Source organism: Erpetoichthys calabaricus, chromosome 17 (genome assembly GCF_900747795.2).
Source record: "Erpetoichthys calabaricus chromosome 17, fErpCal1.3, whole genome shotgun sequence".
Classification (NCBI taxonomy): domain Eukaryota; kingdom Metazoa; phylum Chordata; class Cladistia; order Polypteriformes; family Polypteridae; genus Erpetoichthys; species Erpetoichthys calabaricus.
In genome coordinates, this window is record NC_041410.2 from 16,835,253 (window position 1) to 16,850,192 (window position 14,940).

General features: G+C 40.1%; 1 protein-coding gene across 1 annotated transcript in view; it reads right to left on the minus strand.

The window, feature by feature from the left end:
• The window catches only part of LOC114667823 (WD repeat-containing protein 72-like), a 268,463-nt gene extending 254,717 nt beyond the window's left edge, over nucleotides 1-13,746 (minus strand). Inside the window, exon 1 of the mRNA XM_028823316.2 lies at nucleotides 13,650-13,746. The gene's annotated coding sequence lies outside the window, so the exon portion shown is untranslated. The remainder of the gene's footprint in view (nucleotides 1-13,649) is intronic.
• Between the last annotated feature and the right edge of the window lie 1,194 nt (nucleotides 13,747-14,940).

Here is a 14,940-nt window from a genome sequence, read left to right on the forward strand (position 1 = left end):
GTGCGAAATTTGCTGTCTCCAGCCTGTTTCCATCAAACTGGCTTTTTATCGATAAAATGGTGTGCGTGATGACGTCATCCCCCCCCCCCCCCCCAAAACGAACTGTCGCATAACTTTTGTTGTATCGCGAAAAAAATCTGCCCTTGAGCCGTTTCCATACATAATTTTGTGTATGTCGCAAATTATCTACCTTTTGTTTTCCACGTTACGCCCCCTCCACTAAACAAAGAAATGGAGAGATTATTCAGACAGTTTTTTGAAATTTGCCAGCTTACTGTTATTTCAGTTTCACAAATAATTGGAATTGTACATAATATCCGAAGACGACAGCAGAATGAAGCAGTTGCTTGTCTGATAGCCCTAGAGCTCGAAGAAAGTACCCCAGTGCGACAAAACCCACGGGTATGGGAGAGACGACGGAATAAGACCTTCTGGGAGGAGGTGGTGGAGAGACACTTCACAGAAAATCTCTGGCTGCAACATTTTATAATGACACGGCCGATGTTTGAGATGTTGTGTGGATTCATCAGTCCTGATGTTGCGCCCATCACAGGTTGCCACCGACCACCGGTTCCAACCCAAAAGCGGATTGCCATCGCCCTTTACAAGCTGGCAACCTGCGCCGAGTATAGAGTAGTTGGGGAAACTTTCAGGGTTAGTAAAACTACCGTCCATCGATGTGTATATGCTGTGTGCACCGCTATTAAAGAAAAATTAATGCGCCGTTATATCAGACTTCCGACTGTAGCGGAGGCCAATGAAATTGCATACCGCAATTCCTTGGTGCATCTTGTGCCACAGATTTACGGTGCGCTGGATGGCACGCATGTGCCTATTCTTCCCCCGACGGAAGGCTACCGCGATTACATTAATCGCAAAGGGTGGCCATCTATTGTTCTCCAGGCCCTTGTTGATGACAGGTGCATGATACGAGACATTTGCGTTGGCACTCCTGGAAGTGCCCATGATGCAGCTGTGTTTGCAGCATCGGATCTGTACAGGTGAGCCTACCTTTCAACATCCCTTCTCAGTGCGATAACAACTGAATTAACCTGCTTCCCTTAAGGTTTTTAATTAAAACTGAAATTTGAATTAATACAAAATAACGACGTTTAATCAAAAAAAAAAACTCTCTTCATCAGACCATGCGAACCGCTCCGCCATTCTCGTTTTGATTGCACGTGATGAAAATGTGACACATTTATTTGCGTTAAAGCCCTTTTTTCCGACAAAAACTGTTTCCAATGTAGTTTTTGCGACATCTGAAGTATCGATATGGAATTTATGCGCTAAAGTTAAACGGAAAAATATTATGTCGACATGTACAACATTTTATCGATAATTAGCATTTCCATCAGCTATATCGGTAAAAAATTTGAAGCGCTAAATATTTTTTCGCAAAAACTCCTTGGATGGAAACCTGGCTATATTTATGATGAAATGCATTGACGTGTGTATATTATATTTATCGTGAAAATGATATCAAGTATACTTCTTAGTATTCTAACATGTTAAGAGAACTGTAATATCCTAAATGTATTGTATTCTGTGTGGCGATCACGGCCTGCGCACTCCTGTTGGTGTAAGAGAAAGCCTGTTTAAAAAGCACATAGCGATTAATGACTGGGTTGGGGAACACTTAAAATATGACATATTTAACAAGATACTTTAGTTACAACAAGGTTTGAGAAACTCCAATAAATTAAACATCGATTTTAAGATGAAATTTTTGATGTTCTACTTTAATGACAAAATAAACAGAGATTAAAGTCGAAATTTCGTCTTTAATCAAGACATAAACGACTAGACTAAATTTGAAATTTCATCTTTAATCATGACATAAACATAGAGATTAAAGACAAAATTTCAAGATTAGAGTCGACATTTAGACTTTAAACCCAACATTGACCTTTGTGTCCATATATTTTTTTTTGCCTCTGTGGACCTAATATGCTTCCAACTGACACTGAGATTGGGGGAACACAAAGAATACGACGCATTTATACGATAGAGTTTGAGAAACTCTAGTAAATTAAACATGGATATTAAGATGAAGTTTACAACGTTCTACTTTAATGGCAAAATAAACAATGAGATTAAAGTCGAAGTTTTGAGATCAAAGTCAAAATTTTGTCTTTAATCATGACATAAAAACCAAGATTAGGGTTAAAATTTTGAGATTAAAATCAACATATCGACTTTAAGACCAACACAGACCTTTTTTTCTTCACTGTGTCCTTATTTTTTTTGTCTCTGTTTCCCTAATACACTTCCAAATGACACTGAGATGGGGGGAACGCTTAGAATATGAGGTATTTAACATGTTACTTTAATTATGATAGGGTTTGAGAAACTCTAGTAAATTAAACATCGATTTTAAGATTAAGTTTACGACATTCTGCTTTAATGACAAAATAAATGAAGAGGCTAAAGTTTTGAGATTAAAATTGAAAATTTTGTCTTTAATCAAGACAAAAAACTTTCGAGATTAAAATCATCATTTTGACTTCAAGCCCAACACAGACCTTGTTTTTTCTTCATTGTGTCCCTACTTTATTTATTTTTTTGTCTCTGTGGCACTAATATGCTTCCGAATGACACTGAGATTGGGTGAACACAAAGAATCCGAAGCATTTAATGTGCTACTATAGTTATGATAAGGTTTGAGAAGCTCTAGTAAATTAAACATCGATATTAAGATGAAGTTTACAACGGTCTACTTTAACGACAAAATAAATGACAAGATTAAAATCAACATTTTGTGATTAAAATCGATATTTCAATTTTAAGCCCGACATAGGCCTTTTTTTTCTTCACTGTGTCCCTATTATTTTTTTTATCTATGTGGCCCTAATACTCTTCCGCTTGACACTGAGATGGTGGACTGTGACTTGCCTTTTCATGTCGACTTTGATATCTGACCACTTCTTTTATTATTTCGGGCACTGTTTTACTTTCTGAACTTGAACTTTTGAGTGTCTCCGCCATGCTGTGCCACTCCATCAATTTCCTTTTGTTGCTTATACCACTGCTTAAGCCACCAAATAGAATGTTTTTCTTTGCCTCCACTTCACTGAGCAGGACATCCGTTTCACATTTACTGAAATTCTTCTTTTTTCCACATGTCTTTTAACAAAACGCTGAACCAAAGGGGCTATTTATGTTGATTTGCATATTCGAATAGGTGTAATTCTGAGAGGAGTGGAGATGGAGTTATAGGTGTGTGCATGTGCCTTAAATTTCACATTGATTGGGATTTATAAAGGGGAAGTGCATGCAACTTTGTTTATGCACACTTTTATGCATCTGAATTCTTTTCTGCGTACGCACATTTTTGTTTTTTTTCCGTACGCCATGTTTTAGTGTGAATTCTACGCATGTCATTAAACTTAATGCCCCTGGACTGTCTGGAGATGTTCCATTGAGTTGTCCTAAGTCCATTCAAAGGCATCCCTAGATTTATCTCTGAGCCACTCCTGTGTTTTCTTTGCTTTGTGCTTAGAGTCGTTGTCTTGTTCTTCTGCCCACAATGATGTCCAGACTGGTCTGGAGCAGATATTTATTGAGGACACCACTGTACTTTGCCCCATTCAGCTTTCCCACTGCCCGAGATAGTCTCCCAGTCCTTGTCGTTGAGAAACAACTCCATAGCTTGATGATGCCACCACCACCATGCTTCATTATTGGTGCCTTTTTTCCCCCAACTCTAAGCAGGCTTTCATGCGTCTTTTACTAAGAGACTCCCATTTGTAGACTCTGTCCTGAAGTAAAGGTCAGTGGAGGATTGCAGTGATGATTATCCTTCTGGAAGTTTCTTTCACATCCATAACGTTTCTGTGGAGCTCAGCCAAAGTGACCAGTGTGTTCTTGGTCAAGTCTCTCGCCATGGAGCTTCTCCCCCATTTGCTTAGTCCGGCAGGGTGGCCAGTTCTAGGAAGTGTCATCGTTTATTTAAGATTTATGGAGTCCATTGTGCTCTTTTGAATCTTTAGTACGGCAGACATTTTTTAAGCCTTCCTTACCCACATCTGTGCCTTGACACAATCCCATCTCGAAGCTCTGCAGGCAGTTCCTTTTGATGACACATGTTGGTTTTTGCTCAAAATGTGAGGTCCTTCTATAGACAGGTGTGTGCCTTTCCTAATCTGCGCAATCAACTGAACAGACCACAGGTGGACTCCAAACAAGGTGTAGAAACATCTCGGTATGACGTACCTGCACCAAAGTTTAACTGTCACAGCACAAAGGTCTGAAAACATCTAGCAATGTGACATGTCAGTTATTAATGATTCAGAAAATGGCAAAAATTTCTAAAATCCTATCTTCGCTTTGTCATTCTGAGGTATTGAGTGTTATTTGATGAGGGAAAAAAATTAATTTCAATGATCTTAGCACAAGGCAGCAACTTAACAGAGGATGCAATTATCCATCTGCTCCATAGGGCTGGACAAAGCTGGTGGCCCTGTGAGGAAGATGTTTTTGGATTTCTCCAGTGCCTTCAATACCATCCAGTCATCACTATTAAGGGGTCAGCTCAGGGATGCAGGTGGATGTGTGGAGGTCTATGGTGTCCTGGATGACGGACTGTCTGTTGGGCAGACCCCAGTTTGTGAGGCTCAAGGATTGTGTGAGCAGCACTGGGGCACCACAAGGAGCAGGCCTGTCTGCTTTACTCTTCACTCTGTACACCTTCGATTATAAATATAACAGCCGGTCAGGCCACCAGCACACATTCTCAGAAGATTTTGCACTTATTGGGTGTATTGATGAGGGGGATGACACAGAGGAGAGGAGTCGGGGGGGAGGATTTTGTTTCTTGGTGCAAAAAGAATTGTCTGCAACTAAATATCAGCAAAACCAAAGAACTGGTGTTTGATGTTCATAGCACCAGTCAACATTGAGGGAGTGGATGTAGAGGTGGTCCACTCCTACAAGTACTTGGGGGTCCACATTAATGACAGACTGGACTGGACTCATAACACACAGGAACTAGAGAAGAAAGGGCAGAGCAGGCCCTCTTCTATAATCCTCTGGCTATCTATTATATAGTGCCTTTCACATCTACATATCTATCTATTAATCAGTGCCTGCTATCCATGCCGGAGTTCAGCAGCACAAGGTAACAGAAGCTTAATAATTAACGTGTACACTGTAATAATGGAGGGGACTGACAGACAACTTATTATATAGTGTCTATCTATCTATCTATCTATCTATCTATCTATCTATCTATCTATCTATCTATCTATCTATCTATCTATCTATCTATCTATCTATCTAACAGTTATAAAGTGCCTTTCATATCTATCTATCTATCTATTATATAGTGCCAGTCACATTTATCTATCTGTCTATATATTATATAGTGCCTTATCTATCTATCGACCTATTATATAGTGCCTTTTGTATCTGTCTATCTTTCTATTTATTATATACTGCCTTTCAAATCTATCTATCTGTCTATTATATAGTGCCTTTCATATCTGTCTATCTATCTATTATATAGTGCCTTTTGTATGTATATTTCTATCTATTTATTATATAGTGCCTTTCAAATCTATCTGTCTATTATATAGTGCCCTATCTATCTATCTATCTATCTATCTATCTATCTATCTATCTATCATATAGTGTCTTTCATATCTATCTGCCAATCTATCTATTATATAGTGCCTTTCACATCTGTCTATCTATCTATCATATAGTGTCTTTCATATCTATCTTTCTATTCTATCTATTATATAGTGCCCTATCTATCTATCTATCTATCTATCTATCTATCTATTATATAGTGTCTTTCATATCTATCTGCCAATCTATTATATAGTGCCTTTCACAACTGTCTATCTATCCATTATATAGTGCCTTTCACATCTATCTTTCAATTATATAGTGCCTTTCACATCTATCTATCTATCTATCTATCTATCATATAGTGTCTTTCATATCTATCTATCTATTATATAGTGCCTTTCATATCTATATATTATATAGTGCCTTTTGTATCTATCAATCTATGTGTGAAAAGAGTGAAGGGGTCTGAATACTTTGTGACAGCACAGTACATGAAGTGTGTATTGCTAACTCTGTTAGCGTTAATAGGAGTAGGTGACCCTCACTCGTGTCTAGTGGTCATGGGTGACTATCTGGGGAATGTGGAGCTGATTTTGGAAGGTTTCCAGTACTTCCCCTCCACTTCTTCTTGACCCGTGGACTCATCACGAGGTACATGGACAGGTCACTGAGCTCCTGCTGCACTGGCGCTGATACGAGTTTAAAACTGCGTCTGACAAAATGAAAGGTGCAGAGGTTCAAATGAGAATATCCAGAGTTCAAAGTTTGTGAAAGGTGGTGCTGATGGCACTGACAGCAAGCCAGAAAATGGTACTAATAATATTATTATAATTTAAATACCCAATTCAGCATTTGAGTCACACAGCCTTTAAAAAGGGCCAAGCCTTTAGAGCACTTTAAGAAGGCACATTTTATAAATGGAAAGAAAGCCTGAAACCGGATATCACACTTTCCCCTCCTCGTCTCTTGACAATCGCAAGTCCCGCTGCGCCCCTAAATGAGACATCCTTTTAAACTGCCTTTTTAATATGTCATTTTTGAACGCCATCATATTATTTTATCCAAAGTGCTCAGCGGATCCATTTCCGAGTTCCTTCCCTTTCAAAATAAGAAAATGCTCCTGGGCTCCCAGAGTGCTGGTGTGATATCCATTTCCTACTGGGTGATAAATTATCACACGTTTCCTTAATGAAGACCCCGCTGAAGCCAAGAGATGCAAAGAGTGAGTCTGGAAGTTGTAAACTGGGGTGAGGCCTTTGATAATAGGCAGTGCAAGACAACAGAGATGGAATATTGGAACACAGTGTGCTGTACTTAATTATCCTACAAGGTACTTAATAATAATAATAATAATACATTTTATTTATATAGCGCCTTTCCCATACTCTAGGCAGGGAAGTGGGCAGATATGAAAAGCACAAAGAAGAAATGTCTTTGTGTAGGACAAGCAGATTTCCTGAAACTGAAGAGAATAAGCATAAATGCAAATTATGTGACTTTAACTGTATGTGAATAAGAACACAACACCAAACTTGATCAGCTAGACCAGAAATGAAATTCCTTACGAACATCGCAAAATATTCATTTCATTAAATCAGCACAGCACACCCACTAAAATAACATTCATTCAAAGCGAAAAATCAAACAAGTGTGCATTTCGGGAACTGGAGCCAGGAGACGACTCCATTACACTACGATAATAATAATACAAGACACCACTACTACTTAACGACAATAAAAATTAAAAGAATAAGAATACCTGTGTCCTGTAATGGACTGACAGCCTGAGGTATCACTTGGTATTTTTACACTGTAATGTGGTCACAACCTCCAAAGTGACAATACAATACAATAGCAGACCACTGGGTTTTATATAGTGCCCTTCACAGAGCGCAGACACAGAGCGCTGTGAACAATTCTCAGTTAAAATACAAATCCAGACATTGCTGATTAGTAAATGCACAACTGGTCTTTTACACAAATACAGGGTTTACGGTTATCCTTCCTCTTGTTATATTTTTGGGATATTTACAGTTGTTTTACCACTTGTCCATTTGTGGGCCTCTTCAGGTTGAAGAAAGCAGACAGCCATAGGGGCCCTGGTGGAACTCAACTGAGCTTCTGCTGAGCCAACCAGTTAAGATGGCTTGTTTTAGGAGGCTTCACGCTAACTTTCGTTTTGGAGGAAACTCCATTTCTCAACAGTATGCACTTCTTGTACACAAATATTTGTCGCAGTAATGGGGTGCTATGGTGTCCAATACATACACAAATAGTGTCTTTATTAGATAAACAGGACCACAGGAAGGAGTACACACACAAGAAGAACAAAAAGTTTCAAATAAACAGTACAAAAGAACAAAACCTCCAGCTCTGCAGATCTCCCCACACAAGCGTTTACCTGTCTACAAGATGAAGTGGCCCACCACCTGCCCACCTTGAAATGACACTAACACTCCCAATCTTTCTACTCAATCTGCCCCCTCCATTTCTCTCCATCGCTTTCCCTCAATATGCCATCAGCTGAACGCCTGCCCCCAAACTCCAAGTGGATTTAAACCACTTACTGGAGGTCAATCCCAGCCAAGCCCCTTCTGTGGTTAGGAGCAGCCCTATTATTATAACATTTATAAGATAATTGTGGCCCTTGGTGTCCTCTCAGCCCACTGACCCATCAACTCCCTTAAACCAGCAACATCCCTTGGGCAGCCCACCACAGCCTCATCACTTAAAGGGGGTAACTCTGTCTCTGCTCATCCGACCTCGGAAAATATGCTGCAAACCCTCAGGTCTGCACTTGGTGGTCTCTTAAACTTCTGCCTGCCTTCCTCTCATTCTATAAGGAGGGCCTGGTATCACAGGCACCTTCAAAGTGATTTGTCTTGGGGGAAATAAAAATGTTTTTATCCAGGCCATACGGCTTCACTCCTTACTTCCAGGGTGCCCCATCCATCCAGATAGATAGATAGATAGATAGATAGATAGATAGATAGATAGATAGATAGATAGATAGATAGATAGATAGATAGATAGATAGATAGATAGATAGATAGATAGATAGTGGTGAAAGGCACTATATAATAAGATAGATAGATAGACAGATGAAGGGCACTATATGACAGATAGATAGATGGATGTGAAAGGAACTATATAACAGATTGATAGATAAATACATAGATTGGAAATCAATTAATCAAATTTATTTATAAAGCACATTTAAGAACAACAGAAGTTATACCAGCTATGTAACATATCTATCTAACTTAGCTATCTAATATAATGACTTTCATACATTTCTACCTGTTATATAGTGCCTTTCATATCTATATATCTCTCTGTTAGATAGGAAAGGGACTATATAACAGATAGATAGATAGATAGATAGATAGATAGATAGATAGATAGATAGATAGATAGATAGATAGATAGATAGATAGATAGATAGATAGATAGATAGATAGATAGATAGTGTGGCGAGTGGCTGAGTACCACGGGAGCAGAGCTCTGAGGCTCAACCATATAGGGGTCCGTGGTCACCACCAGGGGGCGCCCCAATGCCCGTGAAGCTCTGGCCCTCAGCACTTCCGCCACACCCAGAAGTGCTGGGGGGAAGAAGACCACAGACACCCGGAGTGCTTCTGGGTGCACAGCCGGTACTTCTGCCACACTTGAGAGTGCTGGCAGAAGCTAATTGGGAGGCACCTGGAGCACGTCGGGAGTGTAGTTGGACAGAGTCTTGGAAGAAAGGAGTGAAGGCGGTCAGAAGAAGGAAGAGGCATTGTTGAGGGTCTGGACTTTGGGGGAGTTTTGGGGTTGTGTGGCACTTTGTAAATATGGAGTTTGTGAATAAATGTGTGTTGGGTGAACCATCGGTGTCCATCTGTCTGTGTCCGGGCCATGTTCCACAATAGATAGATAGATAGATAGATAGATAGATAGATAGATAGATAGATAGATAGATAGATAGATAGATAGATAGATAGATAGATAGATAGATAGATAGATAGTGGTGAAAGGCACTATATAATAAGATAGATAGATAGACAGATGAAGGGCACTATATGACAGATAGATAGATGGATGTGAAAGGAACTATATAACAGATTGATAGATAAATACATAGATTGGAAATCAATTAATCAAATTTATTTATAAAGCACATTTAAGAACAACAGAAGTTATACCAGCTATGTAACATATCTATCTAACTTAGCTATCTAATATAATGACTTTCATACATTTTTACCGGTTATATAGTGCCTTTCATATCTATATATCTCTCTGTTAGATAGGAAAGGGACTATATAACAGATAGATAGATAGATAGATAGATAGATAGATAGATAGATAGATAGATAGATAGATGTGAACGGCACTATTTAATAAATGGATGTGAACGGCACTGTACAATAGTTGGATGTGAAAGGCGCTATATAGCAGATAGATTTTTGCAGCTGTCTCTACTAAACCTTAGACAAACAACTTGATTCTTCAAAGGTAAATGCAGAGCCGGGTGATGGTGGTGGGCACTCCTACGTCGCTACTCCTGGCTCAGTCACTGACTCTGTAGGTTCTTGTCTTGGCTCTCCTCTCACACCCCTAATTCTATATACAGTCAAGTCCTGATGTGAGCCTGTGCCCACCGGTGCTAAGTATCAATACTTCTCAATTTTTTGTGACTACACACCAGCACTGTTTGTAGCGTACTGGCAGTGTTTTCAAGCGTAGCATCTTGCATTACAATTTATCCCAGCAGCCTTGACACCCACCCTCTCCATGATTGCAGTGGTCAAAACTCCAAGGTCCCGTTTATGAGTGAATGTATATTTATTATGGCATTCATAAATCCAAAGGGGACACACACTCTCTACGATCGAGTGTATATTTCTTGCGATGGTCAAAACTTCAAACCCCCCAACTCTTCAATTGAGTATCATAGTACTGTAGCCTTTGACACCCCCACTTTGCACTTCCTGCTCTTCCAGTGACTACATCAGGCCTTAAACACAGGGTACTGCCACTTACTGTAGGTACAGTATATCCACTTCAGGCACCTTTCAATGATTTTCTCTATTTTTGCAGTTTTTTATAACTAATGTCATTTATTGAATGAACAGTAGTTATCCAAGACTAATTGACATGGTGTGACAAAGTAATTGCCCCCTAGGTAAGTCAACTCAAAGGGATCATTAAAGACAGCTGATTGTACACAGCTAGCCATGGTCAGTGTAAAGCTCATGGATTCCCATCACAGTCAAATTTGCCAGCTGTGAGATACCCTAATGCCACCACCAAAGAAATTTCCTGAAGATACCTGGAAAGCATTCCAAAGTCATCCGCAGGGGTTCTGGGACTCTGAAACACCACAATGAGAGCCATAATAATATCCATCCATCCATCCATTTTCCAACCCGCTGAATCCGAACACAGGGTCACGGGGGTCCGCTGGAGCCAATCCCAGCCAACACAGGGCACAAGGCAGGAACCAATCCTGGGCAGGGTGCCAACCCACCGCAGGACACACACAAACACACCCACACACCAAGCACACACTAGGGCCAATTTAGAATCGCCAATCCACCTAACCTGCATGTCTTTGGACTGTGGGAGGAAACCGGAGCGCACGGAGGAAACCCACGCAGATACGGGGAGAACATGCAAACTCCACGCAGGGAGGACCCGGGAATTGAACCCAGGTCCCCAGGTCACCCAACTGCGAGGCAGCAGCGCTACCCACTGCGCCACCGTGCCGCCCGCCATAATAATATTCAAATGCAAAACACTCAAAACATCAGAGACTCTTTCTAACGGAAGGCACATCCCAAAAAGGCCAAGGATAGAAAGAAGTGCAGCGTCACGTCGTACCCGCGTCTACTTAAAGCCCGTTACAGACAGTTAAAAAATCAGACATTTTATTTCACGTAGGACCTTTTATTTTTGTCCCTGTGTAACAGAATTGATTCATAATTTGATTATTTAATGCCACCTCTTATCAAGAATTAAGAACAGTCTTAGCAGCATTTCCTTGAATACAAATATATCTGTCCTATAAACATTGATTTTTATTACTGCTTAATGGCAATTCAGAATTCCCTCATTCTCTTCTGTTGAAAAATTGCATTAAACAATTTACTGTTGTCCTCACCCGTCAAGTATTTCAAAGTGACAGACAAAAAAGACCAACTCTGTTTATGAAGTAATGAGAAATATGTTTTATGTACAACACTGAAGCAGGAAAACAATGTAAGAGTTCCACCCTTGCTGATGAAGTAAAGCTGAGGTGGCCATTTCTGTACACACTGCGATGTGAGTGAAGACCACCCGATGTCTGCCGTGTGCCCCTTAACAAGATCACATCAGAGGCGCCTGTAAGGAGTCGCCTGCTCGCTCCTTTGTCTTTGTTTGTTTTCTACCATGGAAGCCTGATGCTGCCGGCTCCTCTGTTTAGCGAACACCTCGGCCTTCTGTAGACTTGCTTGGAACAGACAGTCTCTGGAGATCTTATCACGCTAAGGCTCCTTCATCTAATACAGCAAGTGGCGTGGTATCATTTATAGCCATTTTATTGAACACCTGCACACCTCCAGCACCAGTACTCAACAATTCAAAAAGCCATCAATTGTTTTAAATAAGCATAAGGAATATCTCAGATAACAACTTATTGCAATGCTACACAACTCCTTCAACCCAAATATTATCACATCGCCTAAGAGAGGAGAAAAAAATAAAATCCTACCCAAGGCACTATATAATAGATAGCTAGATATGAAAGGCATTATATAAGCGAGATACATAGAAAAGGCAGCCAGATGGGATAGATATGAAGGCACTATATCACAGCGATAGATAGAAAGAAAGAGATGGAAAGCAAGACAGACAGACAGACAGACAGACAGACAGACAGACAGACAGACAGACAGACAGACAGATAGATAGATAGATAGATAGATAGATAGATAGATAGATAGATAGATAGATAATGCGAAAGGCACTATAAAATACAATTATGATAGATAGATAGATAGATAGATAGATAGATAGATAGATAGATAGATAGATAGATAGATAGATAGATAGATAGATAGATATGAAAGGCACTATATAAGCGAGATACATAGAAAGGCAGCCAGATGGGATAGATATGAAGGCACTATATCACAGCGATAGATAAAAAGAAAGAGATGGAAAGCAAGGCAGACAGACAGACAGACCGATAGATAGATAGTTATGAAAGGCACTATATAATAGAGATAGAAACACAGAAAGCAAGGCAGACAGATATGAAAAGTACTGAATAACAGAGATAGACCGATAGAAACAGAAATGAAAGGCACTGTAAGATAGATAGATAGATAGATAGATAGATAGATAGATAGATAGATAGATAGATAGATAGATAGATAGATAGATAGATAGATATGAAAGGCACTATATAAGCGAGATACATAGAAAGGCAGCCAGATGGGATAGATATGAAGGCACTATATCACAGCGATAGATAAAAAGAAAGAGATGGAAAGCAAGGCAGACAGACAGACAGACCGATAGATAGATAGTTATGAAAGGCACTATATAATAGAGATAGAAACACAGAAAGCAAGGCAGACAGATATGAAAAGTACTGAATAACAGAGATAGACCGATAGAAACAGAAATGAAAGGCACTGTAAGATAGATAGATAGATAGATAGATAGATAGATAGATAGATAGATAGATAGATAGATAGATAGATAGATAGATAGATACGAAAGGCACAATAGAACAGAGACAGATGAACAGAGAGATGGACTGACTGATTCTGCCCTCTGTCAAATGTGCGTTTTCAAAGCGGTTTGCGAGTATCTTACTTCCATTCACACTGCATACTGCACCGAACTAGTGAAAGTCAACTCCTTACTGCATTTGTCTAATAAGTACTCAAAAGCCAAAGCTGTTCCTTCGAACTTTCCGGTTCAGGTATTCCCCGTTGATGCCGTTACCGTCACTGCCCGCTTGTGTTTGACTTCAACTCGCCTTCCGGGATCAAAGCAATTTTGTTTTTTTTTTAATAAAATTGAAGAATCTAAGAGCTTACCTGCGGTGTCCTGGATACGCGGAGTTCCTTACCCAAGTAAGTCTGCGTTGTTCCCAAGTTCTGCGGCTCGCCCCGCGGTGACCTTGCCCAATCCGGCTTTTTCCACTCCGCTCGTGGTTGCGGCGGCAGGCATTGGCGGCTCGGGTGCCCATTTGTATTGTAAACACGAGAAGCAGCCTGAAACTGCCTGTCCTTGTTGAAGATTGCAATCTGATCTTCCAAAGAAGGAATCGCAGCCCCATCTTAAAGGGCTGCCGACGAGGCCAAAGGGTTAGTGAGGTTGGGGTTTGGGGTTGGTCGCCCGAGTCAGTCCAAGTAAAGCCCTCAGGCTGTCCGGTCAAGCACGTGACAGTTTCTACTCGTTCCGACTTGAAGGTGTTTTAACTTCACGTTGTGAATGGCGGTGAAGACAGCATACTGTTTAAAAGTGACAGATAATCGCCAGATCATATAAAACGGATTGGATTCCTAAGGTACTTAAGCGTATAGTGTAGTTAAGTGTAATTAAGGCGCCCTGAGCAGTAAGAACCGAAGGCCGCGTGTTAATATCCAGTGTCGTATAAAACAAGTGCTGGCTTGTAAAGAACACTTAAAAGTGGAAACGAACGCCTCGTCTATCCCGAATAGAACGGGCAAGGCCCCGGGCCATCGCAGTACATCGCATTTCCAGTTGTGTCCTGGGTGTGTTGGCACGACGATGGACTGGCACCCCCACGACCCTGAGTGGGTATGAGAATGTGAGCTATGCCAAGCCAACGAGTTGTGTAATTTTGTCTGTATTGATGTGGTGTGCAATGTGACCAAACACGAATAATGTAATATCATTTAAATGACAATAATTATTAATTCTTTATTATAAATCTGTTTTATTTAAATCGCATCAGCTCATAACATGAAATGTAAAACCGCGTGATAACTAATTTGGGTGCAATAACTGCAAACGAAATAACATCACGTGCTTCATTTTTTTTAACTAGTCCATTTAAGTCAAATCTTCATTAAAATAGAGTTCTGCAAGTGTCATTTTTTAAGTACAATAATTGAAACATCACAAACATCCAGTTGCCTTCTTGTGTCGTTATCTTCTTGCTGATTTCACTTTAAACTTTCGATTTTTGGGCGGTAGTTTTCAGACTAGCTGTATCAGGTGCGGCCATAGGCCCGCCCACTTTTCTCATTGGCCCACGCTCTTTTTTTCCATCAAATAAAAATGAGCCTATTCTGCATTCATGCATTTTAATACACATCGCCCTTGATTCAAATATCAGTTGATTACAAGCCTTACAAAAGA